This window comes from Cetorhinus maximus, chromosome 29 (genome assembly GCF_964194155.1).
Source record: "Cetorhinus maximus chromosome 29, sCetMax3.hap1.1, whole genome shotgun sequence".
Lineage (NCBI taxonomy): Eukaryota > Metazoa > Chordata > Chondrichthyes > Lamniformes > Cetorhinidae > Cetorhinus > Cetorhinus maximus.
The window spans coordinates 7,034,231-7,054,254 of record NC_135907.1 but is presented as its reverse complement, the minus strand read 5'-3'; the positions used below and the strand labels follow the sequence as shown (position 1 = coordinate 7,054,254).

Genomic DNA, 20,024 nt, shown 5'->3' with positions numbered 1-20,024 from the left:
GCCGCCATCGCCCGTCATTTTACACTTGTTCAAGTCGGGCGCACGCCCGCCCAGGTGAAAAGTCTGGCCTATATGTATTTCTGTAGACTGTATGTACCTTCTGTAACTTTGTAATTTCTGTAAGGCAACGTGTCACTCTGTACTTTCACCATTTTTTAAAATTAACTTGTACCAAGCACAGGCAGATAAGAATTCTAGAAGACATCTAGACATCAATTAAACAGTTAAGTTAGTGAGCCTCATACCGCTACCTGCACGTTGGTAGAGGAGAATATTGGCATCTTGAAGATGCGATTCTGAAGCCTCGACAGATCTGGCAGAACGCTCCAGTCCAATCCCCAGAGGGTCTCACAGATCATCGTAGCTCAGTGAATGCGGCCTAACCTGGCACTACAAAGGGGTGAAGACTTATTCGTGGGTGTGGACATCACTGCCTAGACCAGCATCTATTGCCCATCCCTAGTTACCCTTGAGAAGGTGATGGTGAGCTGCCTTCTTGAACTGCTTCAGTCTATGTGGTGTAGGTGCATCCATAGCACTGTTAGGGAGGGAGTTCCAGGGTTTTGACCCAGTGACAGTGAAGGAAAGGTGATATATTTCCCAGTCAGGATGGTGAGGGGCTTGAATGGGAGCTTCCAGGTGGTGGTGATTCCATGTGTCTGCTACCCTTCTCCTTCTAGGTGGTAGCGGTGGTGGGTTTGGAAGGTGCAGTACAAGGAGCCTTGGTGAATTTTTGCAGTGCATCTTGGGGATGGTACACACTGCTGCTACTGTGCATCGGTGGTGGAGGGAGTGAAGGTTTGTGAAAAGTCCAGCTAAACGCGATTAGGGATGGGCAATAAATGTTGGCCGAGCCAGCGACACCCACATCCCATCAATCAAAAAAACAAACACCTCACCCGGAGACTTCAGAGAGGCACAACTGATTTGAGCTGGGCTGCTCCAAAAAGCAGGGACAGAATTGTTATGTGAGCCATCAAATGCTGAAGCCTTTTATCCTCAGGGTGGGGATTTGTAGAAAGTTTAGCTTTAATAATTAGCTTGTAGTTCAGTTATGTTTAGTGATCAACCAATCGAAGTATGTTCATCAATTAACCCAACATGACTTTGCTGAATTGTAGTCAATACAGGACATTAGTGCATCACATGACTAGGCCCTTGTTAAAAGTCAGATCCACACTTGATCGAGTGGACACACCACACGGCCCCAAGCCAGTGCTCTGAAGTCAGTCAATGTTGATTCGATTAGAATGTAGCGTCATTGTGCTTCCTAGCAATTGAAATTCAGATTGCATTTCAAAATTTAAATGAAGAAATTTAAAAGGTTTATTGTGTGAAGTAAAACAACTGCAAGGTTCTAAACAATTAATCAGAACCAGCTTAGTCTTTTTAAACTGGGAGTGTTGTAAATATATAACCATCCTCGTCTCTGTAAATTTAGTGAAGTTCTGTAATCGGTTTTTGTAGCTGTGTAGTTCCTGTGACTTTTATTCTTTATGAACCTGTGATATATTAGTCTATATCTTGTACCTGTACCTTGTTACCTTAAGATAAAAGCAAAAAATTGCAGATGCTGGAAATCCAAAACAAAAACAAAAATACCTGGAGGAACTCAGCAGGTCTGACAGCATCTGCGGAGAGGAGCACAGTTAACGTTTCAAGTCTGTATGACTCTTCACCAGAACTAAGAAAAAATAGAAAAGAAGTGAAATATAAGCTGGTTTAAGGGGAGGTGGGACAGGTAGAGCTGGATAAAGGACCAGTGATAGGTGGAGATTGCCAAAAGATGTCATAGACAAAAGGCCAAAGAGGTGTTCACGGTGGTGATATTAGCTAAGAAATATGCTAATGGTGACATTAAGGGTAGAAAGCAGGACGAGCAAGGTACAGATAGCCCTAGTGGGGGTGGGGTGGGGGGAAGGGATCGAAATAGGCTAAAAGGTAGAGATAAAACAATGGATGGAAATACATTGAAAAATAATAGAAATAGGTGGGAAAAGAAAAATACATATAAATTACTGGAAAAAGGGGAATCGGAAAGGGGGTGGGGATGGAGGAGAGAGTTCATGATCTAAAGTTGTTGAACTCAATATTCAGTCCGGAAGGCTGTAAAGTACCTGGTCGGAAGATGAGGTGCTGTTCCTCCAGTTTGCGTTGAGCTTCACTGGAACAATGCAGCAAGCCAAGGACGGGCATGAGAGCAGGGTGGAGTGTTGAAATGGCAAGCGACAGGGAAGTCTGGGTCATACTTGCAGACAGGCCGGAGGTGTTCCTCCAAGCTGTCACCCAGTCTGCGTTTGGTCTCTCCCATTGGGAGAAGTGAATGCAGTAGACTAAATTGAGGGAAGTGCAAGTGAAATGCTGCTTCACTTGAAAGGAGTGTATGGGCCCTTGGACGGTGAGGAGAGGGGAAGTAAAGGGACAGGTGTTGCACCTTCTGCGGATGCATGGGAAGGTGCTGTGGGAGGGGGTTGAGGTGTTGGGGCTGATGGAGGAGTGGATCAGGGTGTCTCGGAGGGAACGATCCCTGCGGAATGCCACCGGGGGGGTGAAGGGAAGATGTGTTTGGTGGTGGCATCATGCTGGAGTTGGCGGAAATGGCGGAGGATGATCCTTCGAATGCAGAGGCTGGTGGGGTGACCTCAAGGTAACCTTGTTACCTTAAGTTTAATACAGCAGTAATCTCTATGCACTGATATATGCATTTGTGTAGACTGTTTGTACTTTCTGTAACTTTGTAATTTCTATGACGCTATGTACCAATTTGCACTTTCACTATTTTAAAAATTAATTTGTAACATTTAGGTGAATGAGTCTAAATGTTAATCAGTAGTGTTGGGCACCACACTCTCCTAACATAATCCAAAAATAGAACTCATCATGCACATGGGTTGTACTTTGGAAAGAGTTAAAAGCACCAGCTTTAAGCTGTCAGGCACTATGAATTTGAAGATTGAACTGGGAGCAGTAGACCACAGAACTGATAGAGAAAAGGTGGGGGGAGGGGGAGAGAGAGAGAGGGGGGGAGGGGGAGTGAGAGAGAGGGGTGGAGGGGGAGAGAGAGAGAGAGGGAGAGAGGGGGGAGGGGGAGAGAGACGGGAGAGAGAGAGAGGGGGGAGGGGGAGAGAGAGGGAGAGGGGGAAGGAGGGGGAGAGAGAGGGAGAGAGAGAGGGGGGAGGGGGAGAGAGAGGGAGAAAGAGAGAGAGAGAGGGGGGGAGGGGGAGAGAGAGGGAAAGGGGGAAGGAGGGGGAGAGAGAGAGGGGGGAGGGGGAGAGAGAGGGAGAAAGAGAGGGGGGAGGGGGAGAGAGACGGGAGAGAGAGAGAGCAAGTGAGCCTAGCTTGAATGGAGAAGTAAAAACTGTATTAAGTCAGTAAATTCACTGCCTAATTGGTTAATTCTTATTTTTGGTGCTTAATAAACGTTCCTGAGTTACATTACTAGATTGTGTTCTGTTGCCTGAATGGTTAAAGTCTCAAAAGAACAAACTAATATTGGGTGAGTGGATTTGGAGGTTAAAACCCTGAAAAAACTTAGTGGCCATGTACTGAACAACTCCACACAGACACACACAACAGGAAGAGACCAGCTGAGCTGCTACTTGGATACAAAGCAACAGCAAGATGCCAGAGCTGAGGGAGATCAGTGTAGATCAGGAGGTCTGAGATCATGATGCTGAAAAAATGCAGAGGCTGCTGCAAAGCTTTATGGAGACCACTGAAGGCGGGCGGTGGGGGGGCACGAGACAGTCTGATCAAATACTGCTGAGACAAAAGAATCTGAGGGAGAACGGATACACCATTTTACCCCAAGCTGTACACTGTCATTGCCGAGAAGGGAAACCGTGCGAATCTCCAGCTGCCAGAAGCAGTACTGTGTGGCACAAATTCTCCATGTGTCGAAAAGGATTCTGGTGACAAAGGCATAAGCAGCAGATGAACCAGATGTAGGAGCTGAGGCAAAGCTGACATCCAGTAATCCACAAGCCCAGGTCAGCAATGCTGACGGCAGGCACACAGCTAGCTATCCAGAGGGGAAAGCACCAGTTCCAGAGGGGAACCTAACCCTGACATGATGGCCAGAGTTCCCAAAACAGCAGGCAGGGCCACGATGCGACAGGTTTGGCTCAAAGAAGGGCAGGACTGGGCATTAAATATTCTCGGTGTTTGGGAGAGACAGGAAAGGGGGGAAACGGCCGGGGGTGGATGGGAGCGGCGATATTGGTTAAAGGTGGCTTTACAGTACTGGAAAGAGAGGATGTCCCAGAGGGGTCAAGGACAGGATCTCTCTGGCTAGAGCTAAGGAATGAAAAAGTTGCAATGACATTGATCAGTGTAGTATATAGATCGCCAACTAGTGGAAGGGATGTGGAGAGATAAATTTGCAAAGTAATTTCATAGAGGTGCAAGAATTATAGAGTAATCGTAATGGGGGACTTCAACTATTCAAATTCACACTGGGATAGGAATAGTGCAAAGGGACAAGAGGGGCCAGAGTTCCTGGAATGTGCTTAAGATCATTTTCGGCGGCAGCATCTTTCCAATCCAACCAGAGGGCAGGCACTGCTGGACCTGCTTCTGGGCAATGAGTTGGCCCAAGTGGTCAAATATCACTGGGAGAGCCTCGAGGGGACGGTGATCATTGTATCATAAGGTTTAGATTGCCCATGGAAAAGGACAGAGAACAATCCAGAGCAGGGATAATTAATTGGGGGAAAGACAACTTCGATGAGATGACAATGCACCTGAGTCAAGTGAGTTGGAATCGAATGTTGGCGGAAAAGACAGTGGCTGAACAATGGACCATGTTCAGAGAGAAAGTATTGTAGACCATGTCAAGGTATATTCCCTTGCAGGGAAAGGTCGGACAAATAAATCCAGAACGCCCCTGGATGATGAGAGATGGAGGTGAGGTTGAAATGGAAGGAGTGCACATATGTCAGGTGGAAACTACAATCGACAATCAGGCTAAATATAGAAAGACCAAAAGGGAAGTGAAGAAACTAATAAGAAAAGCAAGGAGAGAGCCTGAAAAGAAGCTTCCAGCGAACATAAAAGGGAATTTCAAGGTCTTCTATCAACATGTATATAAAAAGAAAGGTTGGTAAAAGAAAGGGTAGGGCGGATTAGGGACAACAAACGGGACTTGCACGTGGAGGCTGGAGAAATAGTGGAGGTATTGAACAAGTAACGTCTGTCTTTACAAAGGAAGACGATGCTACCCAGGCCGAGGTGAGAGAGGAGGTAACTGGTACAGTAGAAGAATTTACAATTGATAGGAAGGTGGTGTTGGAAAGGCTATCTTTACTTAAAACAGATAAGGTACCAGGACCGGATGAGATGCATCCGAGTCTTCCAGTCTTCCTTAGACACCGGCGAGGTGCCAGAGGACTGGAGAATTGTGAATGTTACACCCTTGTTCAAAAAGGGTTGCAAGGATAAAGCTGGCAACTACAGACCAGTCAGTTTGACCTCAGTGGTAGGGAAACTTCTGGAAACTATAGTACCGGATAAAATCAATAATCACCTAGACAAGTGCAGGATAATTAAGGAAAGTCAGCATGGCTTCATCAAGGGAAAATCATGTTGAACTAACTTGGAGTTTTGCGGAGGTAACAGAGAAGGCTGATGAAGGAAATGCTGTTGATGTGGTGTATATGGATTTTCAAAAGGCATTTGAGACAGTGCCACACAACAGACTTGTGAGCAAAATTCTAGCTCCTGGAATAAAAGGGAAAGTAGGCACTTGGATAAGAAATTGGTTGAGTGACAGGAAACAGTAGTGATAAATGGTTGTTTTCCAGATTGGAGGAAGGTTTGTAGTGGGGTTCCTCAGGGGTCAGTTGTGGGGCCCTTGCTCTTTCTGATATATATTAATGCTCTAGACTGTGGTTTGCAGGGCACGACTTCAACATTTGCAGTTGATACAAAGATTCAAAATGTTGTCAACTGTGATGAGCATAGTCTTGAACTTCAAAAGGACATCGACGTTGAAGATGCAGAAAATTTGGATTTATTTTAAAGTACTAGCCAGGACCAGCAGCTAAGGCACCAAAGCATACACAAACAGTCGCAGCCTTACATGAAAGCTATAAACTTGTACAAAGGGCTCAGCTGTAAATTTGCAGTTAGGAAATGGGAGACACACGGGCGGGGACACGGGATAACTCAATCAAGAGATGGGGAAGCCCATTTCGCACCGTCTGATAGCAATCTTCAAAAGGACAATGCCCAGTCCCTGCACTGCAATTACTGTACAAGAACACAATTATCAGCCCACCGGGGGGGTCATTGTGCTGTGGCCTTTGTCTAACGAATACCATTAAGTTGTAACTGATAGTAAAAGATATATAAACTGTGCTCATTTCAACCTCGGTGGAGAAGCGCCCGAATTTCCCAGCATTTTCTCCCTGCATGTGTAATAAAGGAACCACTTGAATATTGCATCTGGACTCCGAGTGTTGAAATTTTGTCCCAGAGTATTCCTCGGACCTTTCAATTGGTGCTGCGAGCAGGGCCCGAAGGATGCAGGACACCGACGGGGAAATGGGATGAGTCAGTGTGAATTCATTTTTATTCATACTAAATCCGACTCCGTCCCAATCCAGGAACCGTCAGGCGCCCCACGTATCAGAAACCTGGGCTCCAGGCAATAGTTCAAGGGGTGGTAAGGGTGGGGTAGTTCGCTTGTCTTATAGATTGTTATAATTACATCCGGTATTAGCCGCAAGTAACGAGTTCGGTCAGAAAGGACCCAGGGTAAGAACCATACCGCTGACAACAACTATACCCCGACCGTCTTACCCAGAGATGGCCAGTGGTGACAAACTCGAGTGGGGACCAGAGGGATCCTTGACACAGCATTGAGCTGACAAAAATAAGAAATCGATAGGCAAAATGAGAAAGAACAATTGGAACCCATTTGACTCACCCGCTGATCAGAGAAAATGGTGGGATAATCAGAAAAAAGACAAAGATGATGAAGCCTGGATCCTAATGTTAAGACAACACGTAGTGTTAAGTAAGAAAGTAAATCGAATGTTGGCCAACAAATCCCAAAATGAAGAGCTGGTCCAGGCAAAAAATCTCATGTCAGTTTCGGCAGCTTTACCACAGCCACCAGTAGCTGCACAATACGCAGATAATGTAGATTGGAACGGGCTGGTGGAACAAGCAGCAGGATATGAGGAACAACGGGAAGCGGGTTGGGAATCACCACCCCCGTAACCCGTGGCCCCAATTAAGATAGAGCATGTGCCCCTGGTGCCCGGACAACCAGGCAGACCAGGCACAGCAGCAAGCTGATTTCCGAGCCTTTAGAGCAGAAATGGCACAAGACTTAGGGCAAGCCCCAGTTAATTGGAATACAGTGACTGGAGTAAAACAAGAAAAGGGCGAGAGTGCCCATGAATATGGCAATCGGAGGTTTGAGGCATATTGTAACTACAGGGTTGTAGGTGCTGCGCTGAACCGAGACGATGTACAGATTATGCAATTAGGCAATCCTAAACACCAGGCCTGGGCCCACCAGGCGATCCTAAACACCGGGCCCACCAGGCGATCCTAGACACCGGGCCCACCAGGCGATCCTAGACACCGGGCCCGGGCTAGTAGACAAGAACACATATGATCGAGGAAGATGGGCCACCGGGGTAGATAACCACATAGGGAAAACTAAGATAAAGGTGTCGGCAGTGAGGTTACAGACCCCACTGAAATGGTGGCCACTGCAGCAGCCGTTCCTAAACCCGAGGTGTGCTTTAATTGTAAAAACCCGAACATAAAATATTTACAGTGTTAGATGTAGCCAATGGATTTTGGTCGATACCACTGGACCAGGAATCCCAAGATAAATTCGCTTTCACAGTGGGAGGGAGACGGTGAACATGGGCGAGGCTCCCACAGGGATTCCACAACAGCCCCAACATCTTCCATCGGGTCACGAGTGAGAAGCTGAGTCCGTGCGACGTAGAGTCTAACAACAGTACAATCTTATAATATGCAGATGATATCCTAATAGCGTCAGAATCGGAAAGGGGCCACATCGGAGCTCTCCTCTGATAGTCATAAGGACACTGAAAAATGCTGGATTTAAGATAAACCCCTTTATGAGTTGCTGACCGGGAGGGCGATGCGCTTGCCAGAGGGCAGAGCCACCGGAAGTGAGGATATGGGACCCATCAGAGATAAAATTAAAAACGATATTAAGCAATTGGATGGACAGCTAAAGGAATTACAACAGGAAGTGAAGGACCAACAGGCTATCAGGGATTTAGAAGAGAGGACAAAAGGGGGACCCCCGTCACCACCGGCTGAGGTCGGAGACATGGTGTTTGTTCAAATCACCCCTAGCCAACCAGGTTTTGCCCCAAAATGGACTGGACCGTACGGAATTATTCACGTGCCTGCGCCGATATGAAGGGAAAAGCTAGGTGGAAACACTGGTCGCAACTGAAAAGGTATGATGTAAGTAAGAAAGACTAAATTACCAGGCAGCGGGGGGAAAACGGGCAACGAGCAGTCCGTACTGTGTAGGCCAAGTGGTTTAGGATTCATTCCCGATCTGGAGGACCGGCCATCTGAAAGACAAAAGGGGGAATCCTCAACTACGGGGAGGGTCACCGTGGGCTGTGCACAAGGAGGGACGTAAAGGAGAAAGCTACAGTGTGTGAGAGATTTTTCGCAATTTACCTTCACACCCCAGGAGAACAACAACTGGGGTCACTGTCCCGGGGAGGAAGACTTGGGAATGACAGATACCTGGCATTGGATCTTGAGGGCCAAACACGGAGAGTTGACTGCAACGGCGGACCCCCGGACCGACACCACCCTGCTATCACAGGACACGACGACACCACAGAGACTATCTTGCCCAGACATGACCCCTGGGCCACAGAATGGACTGGTACTGTATACGGACGGTGAACTCTTGTATGATAATGTTAAACATGAAATTGTACAGGTAATTGTGAACCTGGCAGGTATGCGACTGCCAGAGTATTGCAGAAACCAAGCGCCCCTACGAAAACTGTACAAATTACTGAGTAAGGCTGTGATTAATCAGCCGGCCGACGCCACGGGAGCCACTAGATTCAGGGCACCACCAGAAGAGAGAGTTAGTTAACAATGTACTGACAAGGGTGAACACAGGGACTTCCCTGGTAAACTCTCTCGACATTCAAGGAATCAACTCCGAGGTCACGAATCTTAAAGGGATCATGAGGCAGCTTGCTCATAAGAGTAGCGAGGGGTGGTGAAACGGCAGCGGCCCTAGGGGGCAAGAGTGTGGCATCTGTATTGGAAAGCGTACACGTTATAGAGACCCATGCTAAAGCCACCAGCCAATTAATAGAAAGGGAGGAACGACAAGAGGGCAGCACCTAAAAAAGCCAGCTTACGGCCAGTGGCTGATCGGGCAATTAAGACAAAATCTGGGCCAGATCCAAAGTGGGGAGGTACCGGGCTGGATCAACAGTGCCCGGTTGTGGGGGATGGACAAGAACCCAGGCGTCATCGACGCATGTACATTGAAAGGAGTGACCAGGGTGTATGCGGTGATTCAGAAGTGCACCTCAAACCAAATGAACGTGATAGGTATGGGCAATCCCCTCAGTCACAGCAGACACGGGCCCACACCCTCAGTACCAAGTGGAGAACATTGGGTTAATCTGAGACAATGACTCCCTCCGGTACTACCCCATAGATATGCATGCCATATGCAAGAATGAGGGCATACACAGGGAATCACTGAGCGGGTGCAGGAGGAAAGGTAGCCTCACAATTAGCTCCCATCCAGTTGGAATGAGGGGGGGTGCTGGACAAATGCGGGTACAACCGAACGGAGGGCTGTATATTAGAAATTACCCACAGAGAAAACCATCACACCCGCTCAGGATACAAGGGAACCCCGGCTCCCAGTTACTATCAGACACGCGTGAATGATGTACGTCCAACAAAGGGGTCAGGTCTCAGTCAACCCCTCCGACACACTCCACCATGCCCTGGAACACTATGACGAACCTAAGCAGGCCCCAATTCCCAACCTTCCCGAAAGTCTGACAAAGTTGAAAGGTGTCTTACGAAAGGTGAGGAATCAGCATTATGTGTTACAGGCGGTGTGTAAAAGGCTAATCAATGATATGGAAGAGCACTTGAGAGATCCGACATGGTGGGAGCAAGTGTGGGAATGGGGGCTGAATGCGGACATACACCCCTGGATAAGAATAAGCTCTCATATACTCGTCGCAGTGCAGCTAGTGTTAGCATTGTTTAACTCTAATTCTTTCAATGTCTTCTCCAGACAATCCAAAAAGTACCAGGAGACCATGAGTGGCGTACTGAGAGGCTGCGAGGAGACATTTGCGTTACATTATGGGACCAGCAACACTCACACACACACAGATTACACAATCCACACTGACATCACTAAAAATCACAGACGGAATCTCAGTAACAATCCACATGCTTTGCACAGTCTTGTGTTGGGGGTTTAGTGTTTGATATTTCGAACTGCAGTGACATTCCCGACAAGATGAGTTAAAGTTTTAACCTTAACCAGAAAATGGCTGAAACATTGTTTTCCTGGGATGAACACGTCAAAGGACAGGAAGAATCAGAAAGTTGTCCTGCCCTGGGATTAACATATCAATGGACAGGCCTCCTGGGGAGCAGATTGAGAGACATCCCAACATGCCAGGGGTGGAGTCTGCAAACTGCTCATTCAGGATATACCTGGCTAGGAACCCAATCCGAAAACCGCCTCCAGAGTGCGGAGCTAGTCCCCACTCTGGTTTAATGTGCGTGTGTGTTCCCTCTGTCTCAATCTGCTTTATAACTCTTTGACTTGTTTGTATTTGGATGTTGCTGAGTTGTAACTGAGAGTGAATCATTGGCTCTTGCGTTATTTTGTTTGAAAATGTTCTTTGCTCTCTGTTTTAATGGAATTAATTTTCTCCCCCACCCCTCAAAGAATTTTTATTTTGAAACCTGCAATCTGAAGATCCAGACTGGGACAAGGACTCTTCTTCTTCAGGAGTTTCCTGAGACCTTCTCCAAGGCCGTGCCCCATGGGCCCACGTGAGTTTGTGTCCGTTTCTTACCCCGAGATTTCAATTCCTCTCCGGGACCCTGGTTTTCGGTGGCTCCGGTTAACCAGTTCCTGTTGGACTGTGGGCCTGGAGTTTCAAAAAGAAAATCTTGGGGTTAAAGTAGCCCAGCCTTGCAATCTAAAACTTACATGTTAGCCTCCAGTGTGTGAGGAACAGGAGCCCCACAAGAGGAAATGAAAAGTCCTAAAGTGAAGCTGCCTAAAATCTTGTTATAATTCAGGGATAATGCGTGTAATTTGGGCTGCGCGATCATTCTGACGGTTAAACGGGATTCCCGGTGGTCATTTTACTGAGGGTTTAGGTTTCTATCTGCCTTTCTCCAGTTTTCTTTCTGTTTATTTCTTCGCTTTGCGCTATTTAAGCCTTCAAGGAATAATCACAGGTGAATTGATGGACCCACAGCAGGGGAAGTGAGCTGCAGAAGGGGCAGGGAAAGACTTTACACATGGGGAGAGGAGGCAGGAGTTTCAGAAGGTAGGAGTCACACAGGGGGCTGATTAAGGGGGAGATTATACAGAGGAGGTGGGAGGCTGCTGTTCGTTTCGGAGGGGGGTAATTTGAATGAACATGGGGACAGGGTGCTTGTTCATGTTTGAAATAGTGAGGGGTCGCTGCTACATGTTTAAAATGGTGAATGCATATGAGTTAATAGCTGACTGATATGAGTTTGTATTTATACAGACGTCCAGAGAGATAGGGGGTGGGGCGGTGCTGGGAGTGTGGGGACTGTTGTGATGGTGGGTTGGGTGTTAGATGGGGGTTGTTTGAGAGAGATTTTTGAGTGGGCAAACGCGGGGTTAAAAATGGCGCGAGTAATTTGGCGGCCACAAAACAAACGGTCTGGCGAAAATGATGCAGAGATGGAATAATTGCCGGCTGATAATGACAGGGAGGAAAAGAATGGGGGTTGGATAATATTTGCGAGGAGGAAAGAAAAAACTAAATAACCAGTCCAGTATAGATTTTGAAGAGCACACATTGGGGGTTATATATTTCTTTTTTCAGAAAAGGTTGCTGACAGGAAATAGAAGAGAAAATGAAAGATATGATGAAATCTATTTTTTGAATTGTGAATCAGGGGAGAGCGCGAACGCAGTCCCCCACTACCACAAATTTTGCAGTCGAGTATCCCGCATTTGGGGACATCGCAGGCGTTAGCACACCCGAAGTGCAATGGGCTAGCCTCGTCCTGGGAGAACCTTTTTTTTCTTTTTTTTGCAAAAATATACTTTATTCATAAAATATCATCAATCACATTCCAAACCATTTCAATAACAACATTACAAGGGTACAATCCAGGTTAAACTTTTACAAAATGTATCACCAGGTGCATCAGTACAAACAATATTACAATCATTTACAGCCTTTCATTTTGAGCTGTACAGCCCGAGGGGATTGAAACAGTTCCCAGTCCCTCGGTGCGCTGTGGTAGAAAGGTCTTAGACAGCGACCCTTCCCCATTGCGCCTTTGCGGCAGCTGCTCCAAGATTTAGTGCATCCCACAACACGTAGTCCTGGACTTTGGATTGTGCCAGTCCGCAACAATCGGTTGGGGACAACTCTTTGTGCTGGAAGACCAACAAGTTTCGGGCAGACCAAAGCGCCTCTTTCACCGAGTTGATGATCCTCCAGCTGCAGTTGATGTTTGTCTCGGTGTGTGTCCCTGGGAACAGCCCGTAGAGCACAGAGTCCCGTGTCACAGAACTGCTCGGGATGAACCTCAACAGCAACCACTGCATCTCTCTCCAGACTTTCTTTGCAAAGGCACAATCCACAAGGAGGTGAACAACGGTCTCTTCCCCACCACAGCCACCTCGAGGGCAACGTGCAGAGAGGGTGAGACTCCTGACGTGTAGGAAGGATCTGACGGGGAGGGCCTTTCTCACCACCAGCCAAGCTACGTCTTGGTGCTTGTTGGAAAGTTCTGGCGATGAGGCATTCTGCCAAATGACTTTGACAGTCTGCTCGGGGAACCATCCCACAGGGTCCACCCTCTCCTTTTCCCTCAGGGCCTCTAGGACGTTACGTGCTGACCACTGCCTGATGGACTTGTGGTCAAAGGTGTTTTTCTGCATAAATTTTTCCACGAGGGACAGGTGGTAGGGCACGGTCCAACTACTTGGAGCGTTCAGCGGCAGCGTGGCCAGACCCATCCTTCGCAACACCGGGGACAGGTAGAACCTCAGCACGTAGTGACACTTGGTGTTTGCGTACTGAGAGTCTATGCACCGCTTGACGCAGCCACACACAAAGGTGGCCATCAGTATGAGGGCGATGTTGGGCACGGTTTTTCCCCCTTTATCTAGAGGCTTGTACATCGCGTCTCTGCGGACACGATCCATTTTTGACCTCCAGATAAAGCGGAAGATGGCTCGTGTGATCACCACCACGCAGGAGTGTGGAATGGGCCAGACCTGCGCCACGTACAGCAACAGCGAGAGTGCCTCACACCTGATGACCAGGTTCTTACCCGCAATGGAGAGGGAGCGTCGCTCCCACATGCCCAGTTTCCTTTTCACCATAGACACTCGCTCCTTCCAGTTTCTAACGCATGCCCCGGTCCCTCCGAACCATATCCCCAGCACCTTCAGGCCGTCAGCCCTGACAGTGAAGGGGACAAAGGATCGGTCAGCCCACTTCCCAAAGAACATGGCCTCGCTCTTCCCACGATTTACCTTGGCTCCCGAGGCCAGTTCGAACTGGTCGCAGACGTGCATCAGTCTGCGCACCGACAGCGGATCCGAGCAGAAGACGGCGACGTCGTCCATGTACAGGGAGGCTTTTACCTGAGTGCCTCCACTGCCTGGGATCGTCACTCCTCCTATGCCCGGATCCTTCCTGATGGACTCGGCAAAGGGTTCTATGCAGCACACGAAAAGGACAGGCGAGAGAGGACAGCCCTGCCTGACTCCAGATTTGATCGGAAAGCTATCTGTTTCCCACCCATTGATTGAGACTGCGCTACTGATGTTAGTGTAGAGCAGTTGGATCCAATTTCGAATTCCCTCCCCAAAGCCCATTTTGGAGAGCACATCCCCCATGTAAGTGTGCGATATTCTGTCAAAGGCCTTCTCCTGATCCAAGCTGATGAGGCAGGTATCCACGCCCCTGTCCTGTACATAGGCAATCGTATCCCTGAGCAGCGCCAGGCTGTCAGAGATCTTCCTGCCTGGCACAGAGCAGGTCTGGTCAGGGTGAATCACCAATTCCAGAGCGGATTTGACCCGGTTGGCGATGACCTTGGACAGAATCTTATAGTCCACATTCAACAGTGAAATGGGTCGCCAATTTCTAATTTCCTCCCTTTCCCCCTTGTGCTTGTAGATGAGGGTGATGATGCCTTTCCTCATGGATTCTGACATGCTGCCGGCCAGGAGCATACTCTCGTACACTTCTAGCAGGTCTGGGCCGATCAAGTCCCACAGAGCCGAATACAACTCCGCCGGCAGGCCGTCGCTTCCGGGGGTTTTACTCTTCTCGAAGGACTCGAGGGCCTTAGTCAGTTCGTCAGGAGTTAGCGGTTTGTCTAGGCTCTCCCGCGTACTGTGGTCTAAGACCTCCGTGATAGAGGACAGGAAGGACTGGGAGGCCGTGTTGTCCGTGGGCTTCACGTCATACAGACCGGCATAAAAGGATTTGCTGATCCTCAGAATGTCGGACCGTGATGACTTTACTGAGCCGTCTTCTTCCTTCAGGCTGCTGATCACAGAGCGCTCTCTGTGTACCTTTTGGAAGAAGAAACGTGAGCACGTCTCATCCTGCTCCACGGAGCGGACTCTGGAACGGAAGATGTTCTTGGAGGCAAAGGGCTAGGCTTGCTGGCTCTTCACCTCTTGGAGTTCTTCCTTGACATCGACCCCCACCGACTGCAGCCGGAGCAGATTCTGCATGTTTTTCTGGAGTCGGGACATTTCCCTCTCTTCCTTTCTAGCTTTCTGGATGCTTTTGAGGATGAAAAGCCTCTTGGTGTTTCCCTTGATCGCTTCCCACCAGTGTGTCAGGGACTCAAAAAGGGGTTTCATGGTTCTCCAACCTTCATAGGCCCTCTTGAGCTCCTCAATGTTCTCTGGGGTCAGCAGTTGCACGAATAGCTTCCATGCCCCCCTGCCCACCCTCAGGTCCTTCTCCAAGTGGCAGTCCGCCAGTAGGAGGCAGTGGTCAGAGAAGAACACCGGCTTGACCTCAGTGGATCTGACTGTGAATGCACGGGACACAAACAGGAAGTCTATCCTGGAACGAATGGACCCGTCTGGCCGCGACCAGGTGTATCTACGCTGCGCTCCGTCTGCAGGGTTGCTGAAGACGTCGTGCAGCTTGGCATCCTTAACTGTTTCCATCAGGGATCTGGACGTAGCGTCCAATCTGCTTCCGGCCCTGCCGGATCGTCCAGCCGCATCGATGATGCAGTTGAAGTCACCGCCCAGAATGACCGGCCTGGAGGTCGCCAGCAGCAGTGGGAGCTGCTGAAAAACCTCCAGCCGCTCAGCTCCTTGTGACGGGCCATACACGTTAATTAACCGGAGTGGAGCGTTCTTGTACATTACGTCTGCTACGAGGAGTCGCCCGCCCACCACCTCCTTAACCTCGGAGACGGTGAAGTTGCCTCCCCGCAGCAGAATACCCAGGCCGGAGGAACGAGAGTCATTTCCGCCCGACCAGATCGATGGCCCGTGGGACCACCATCGTGACCATTGCCTGTAGGAGCTGAACTGGATAACCTCACTTATCCACGTTAAACTCCATCTGCCAAATTTTGGCCCATTCACCTAACCTGTCCATATCCATTTGTAAATTTCTCATTTCTTCACTGCAACTTACTTTCCCACCTATTTTGGTGTCATCTGCAAATTTAGCTATGGTACCTTCTACTCCTGAATCCAAGTAAATAGTTGGGGCCCAAGGACCGAACCCTGTGGCACCCCACTAGTTACAGCTTGCCATCCACAAAAGACCCATTTATCCTGACTCTCTGCTTTCTGTTGGTTAGCCAAAGCTCTATCCAAGCAAATATATTACCCTTAGCTGCGTGTGATCTTATCTTGTGTATTAATCTTTTGTGCGGCACCTTATCAAATGCCTTCTGGAAGTCCAGACATACTACATCTACAGGATCGCCATTATCCACTTTGCTTGTCACATCTTCAAAGAACTCTAGCAATTTAGTCAAACACGATTTAGTCTTCATAAAGCCATGCTGACTCTGATGGATTGCATTTTGACTTGCATTTTAGGAGGGTAGTGAAGGCATTGGAGAGAGTGCAGAAGAGGTTTACGAGTTTGGTTCCAGGGGCGAGGAAGTTGAGTTATGAAGTAAGATTGGAGAAGTTGGGACTGTATTCCTTGGGGAAAAGAAGTCTGAGAGGAGACTTGATAGAGGTATTGAAAATCATGAGGTATCTGGAGAGAGTAGATAGGGAGAAACTGCTTGCACCGATGAAAGGATCGAGAAGGAGCGGGCACAGGTTTAAAGTAACTAGCAGAAGAAGCAAAAGTGATAGGAGCAGCGAGTGGTCAGGGTCTGGAATGCACCGCCTGATAGCGTGGCGGAGGCAGGTTCAATTGAAGAGGGAATGAGATGATTATTTGAAAAGAAAGCATGTGCTGGGTTACGTGGAGAAGGCAGGAGAATGGCACGAAGTGAAATGTTCATTGGGAGAGCTGGTGCAGTCACGACGGGCGGAATGGGCTCCTTGTGCAGTGTAAGGATTGTGTGAACGTGGATGTAGACGTTTCCGAGTAGCTGTGTAAAGTGTGTGAGCTTTGAGGTGTGAGTTTTGACTGTTGCTGTATCAGCAGCAGCAGCAGCAGCGGGCGGGAGCGGCAGCAGAGAGCTGGTTGAAAATGTTGTGAGGCGAAAGGTGCAGCTGAGAGAGTGTTTGAGAGGTGTATTTGCAAGTGAAAGATGTTTTTGTATGAGTGAGGTAGAGTGTTTGTGAGATGAGAGTGGTGTCTGTGAGCGTTGGGTGAGCGTGCGTGTTTTTTGTGTGTAGATGGTGCGGGTGAGTGAGAAAGAAAGAAAGTTGTGTTTTGAAACATGTGCATGTTGAAAAGTAAAGAAAGCAGATGTTTGTAAGAAAACTATTTTTAGCATTGAAAATCCCCTGGAAAGGGGTGGTGCACCATTCCCAGAGATACTGCAATACCGGGTCGATGCGTGGAGTGGACGGAGCAAGCCCCTATTCCATCTCCCTGTTCCAAAAATCAATTTAATATATGGTCCCCAGATAAGGGACGTATCAGATATTAAACTGATAAGAACAGATTTTTTTTTTTTTTTTGTAAAAATATACTTTATTCATAAAATATCTTCAATCACATTCAAAACCATTTCAAAAACAACATTACAAGGGTACAATCCAGGTTAAACTTTTACAAAATGTATCACCAGGTGCATCAGTACAAACAATATTACAATCATTTACAGCCTTTCATTTTGAGCTGTACAGCCCGAGGGGCTCTAAACAGTTCCCAGTCTCTCGGTGCGCTGTGGTAGAAAGGTCTTAGACAGCGACCCTTCCCCATTGCGCCTTTGCGGCAGCTGCCCCAAGCTTTAGTGCGTCCCTCAGCACGTAGTCCTGGACTTTGGATTGTGCCAGTCCGCAACAATCGGTCGGGGACAACTCTTTGTGCTGGAAGACCAACAAGTTTCGGGCAGACCAAAGCGCCTCTTTCACCGAGTTGATGATCCTCCAGCTGCAGTCGATGTTTGTCTCGGTGTGTGTCCCTGGGAACAGCCCGTAGAGCACAGAGTCCTGTGTCACAGAACTGCTCGGGATGAACCTCGACAGCAACCACTGCATCTCTCTCCAGACTTTCTTTGCAAAGGCACAATCCACAAGGAGGTGAACAACGGTCTCTTCCCCACCACAGCCACCTCGAGGGCAACGTGCAGAGGGGGTGAGCCTCCTGGCGTGTAGGAAGGATCTGACGGGGAGGGCCTTTCTCCCCACCAGCCAAGCTACGTCTTGGTGCTTGTTGGAAAGTTCTGGCGATGAGGCATTCTGCCAAATGACTTTGACAGTCTGCTCGGGGAACCATCCCACAGGGTCCACCCTCTCCTTTTCCCTCAGGGCCTCTAGGACGTTACGTGCTGACCACTGCCTGATGGACTTGTGGTCAAAGGTGTTTTTCTGCATAAATTTTTCCACCAGGGACAGGTGTTGCTGTACGTGGCGCAGGTCTGGCCCATTCCTCACTCCTGCGCTGTGGCGATCACGCCAGCCATCTTCCGCTTTATCTGGAGGTCAAAAGTTGATCCTGTTTGCAGGGACATGATGTAAAAAAACTCTGGATGAAGGGGGAAAAAACATGCCCAACATCACCCTCATCCTGATGGCCACCTTTGTGTATGGCAGTATCAAGCTGTGTGTAGACCCAAACACCAAGCGTCACTACGTGCTGAGGTTCTACCTGTCCCTGGTGTTGCGAAGGATGGGTCTGGCCACCCTGCCGCGGAACGCTCCAAGTGCCGTATCACCTGCCCCGTGTGGAAAAACTTATGCAGAGAAACACCTTTGTCCGCAAGTCCATCAGGCAGTGGTTAGCACGTATCACCCTAGAGGCCCTGCGGGAAAAGGAGATGGTGGATTCCGGCGGACGGTTCGCCGAACAGACCGTCAGGGTCATTTGGCAGAATGCCTCATCACCAGAACTCTGAAGAGAGTGGCCGTGGTTCTTGTCGAGGTGCATCCCGAGCAGTTCCGTGACACAGGTATGGACTCTGTGCTCCAGGGGCTGTTCCCAGGGACACACGCCGAGACAAACATCAACTACCGCCGGAGGATCCACTCGGTGAAAGACACTCTTTGGCTGTCCGAAACTTGTTGGTCTTCCATTGCAAAGAGTTGGCACATTCCAAGGTCCAGGACTACGTGCTGAGGGACGCACTAAAGTTTGGGGCAAAGGCGTAATGGAGAAAGGTCGCTGTCTACGGTTGCGCTAGATGTGTCGTGTAACTGGCAGGTAATGGAAAATTTCGAGAAACACTCAGTCACAAGGGAGAACACGTGACAGGCATGAGAGACAATCCATGAGTCTTTGTAGCTGAGTTTCCGTGTGAGCAACTAGCTCACAGCGCAGAGGAGTTCTTCGATCGAGGCCTGCTGTATTTTTGTCTTTGCTTTCAGCTTGAGCAGTCAAAGAACAAAGAAGAAAAAAAAGTACAGCACAGGAACAGGCCCTTCGGCCCTCCAAGCCTGCGCCGATCGGTCTGTGGAGCTTGCCAGCTGACCAGGTATGCAGCTAAAGTCCTTCCACATCTACAGGGAAGGCAAAGTCAGCAGCGTTTCTCCCAGAGTGTAGAGAGTCCTTGGAACTCTCTTCCTCGAAAGGTGGTGGAAACAGAGTCTTTGAATATTTTCAAGACAGAGCTGGATAGATTAACAAGGCGGGGTTGGAAGGTTATCGCTGGTAGGCAGGAATGTGGGGTTGAGGTTACAATCGGATCAGCCATGATCTTCTGAGTAGTGGAGCAGGCTCTTGGGGCCCAGTGGCCTACTCCTGCTCCTAAGTTGTATGTTCAGACATGTAGGGGCATTACTTTTTACTGATTCCAGTGCTTCTCCTGCACTGAACCTGGAGAGTACTACGTCAGCTGCTGTTGAGTTGTTTCCTGATGCCCTGCTTTCTTTTGTACGAGCTGTCTAGCATCCTCGTTTATGGGCTTCCTTTGCTTGGCATTGGGCCTTCTTTTGGGCTGACTGTTGGTCTATTTCCTTTACGGGATGTCAGCATGACATCACCAGAAGGGAAATGTGTCATGTTATGAAGTCACAGTAAATAAGTCCAATGCATTATATCATTATAATAACACAAGATGATGATCAGCAGTGAGAAGGCAGGTGGCAGCAAGGATAAGTACAGGTACGACACAGCGAACAGCCTTAGATCCTGTTAAAATGTTGAAAATGTTTCTCCCCT

The 20,024-nt window shown here is 48.6% G+C and overlaps 2 pseudogenes; both read right to left on the bottom strand.

Annotated features, from left to right (window-relative positions):
* Positions 1-12,180: 12,180 nt before the first annotated feature.
* LOC144669726 (U1 spliceosomal RNA) lies at positions 12,181-12,332 on the bottom strand (annotated as a pseudogene).
* Positions 12,333-17,214: 4,882 nt separating this feature from the next.
* On the bottom strand, positions 17,215-17,393 carry LOC144669671 (U2 spliceosomal RNA; annotated as a pseudogene).
* Positions 17,394-20,024: the final 2,631 nt, after the last annotated feature.